The sequence below is a fragment of the Palaemon carinicauda genome, chromosome 36, assembly GCF_036898095.1.
Source record: "Palaemon carinicauda isolate YSFRI2023 chromosome 36, ASM3689809v2, whole genome shotgun sequence".
Classification (NCBI taxonomy): Eukaryota; Metazoa; Arthropoda; class Malacostraca; order Decapoda; family Palaemonidae; genus Palaemon; species Palaemon carinicauda.
This window is the reverse complement of record NC_090760.1, coordinates 55,214,273-55,214,859: the sequence shown is the minus strand read 5'-3', so window position 1 is coordinate 55,214,859 and position 587 is coordinate 55,214,273.

The window sequence follows — 587 nt, the reverse complement described above, 5'->3', positions numbered from 1 at the left end:
CATAATTGTCATGCAAGTTAAATACATTAATCGTAAGAAATCTTGTATGGCGATGTTATCTCCTGTAACCCATGAGGAATTACCAAAAATATCTTGATATTCATTAAGGCTATCGGCAATGAGAGCCGCTCTTTCTATAACATTAAGCTGAGTCATAGAGGCTTGATTAAGTGTATTTCTTAATGTTAAAACTACATCTAAGGCTTCTTCACCGCCATAGATCGCACGTAGCCTAACTTTGAAATCGTCCCATGTAACTGCCTCTTGAAAAGAAACTCCCCTCAGATATGCGCTTGCATCTCCTTTAGCAAAGTCTATAAAACTTTTAGGTTTTTGTAATATGTTTTGCGTTCAAGTAAGCGTCAACCGATGAAATCCAAGACTCGACATTCTGAGGTAAGAACCCACTGACCCGCCCTTGAAAAGGAAGGATAGCTGAACGTGCACTTACAAGGGTTATTACGCGAGCAGGGTTACTCGGTCTGGGAGTGAGGTTACTCGGTCTGGGATTCACAGGAGGCGTCATGTTTACTTTAACTTTTTTTCTATCTCTTCGATTCCTTGTGATCCTATCAAAATCTCTATAT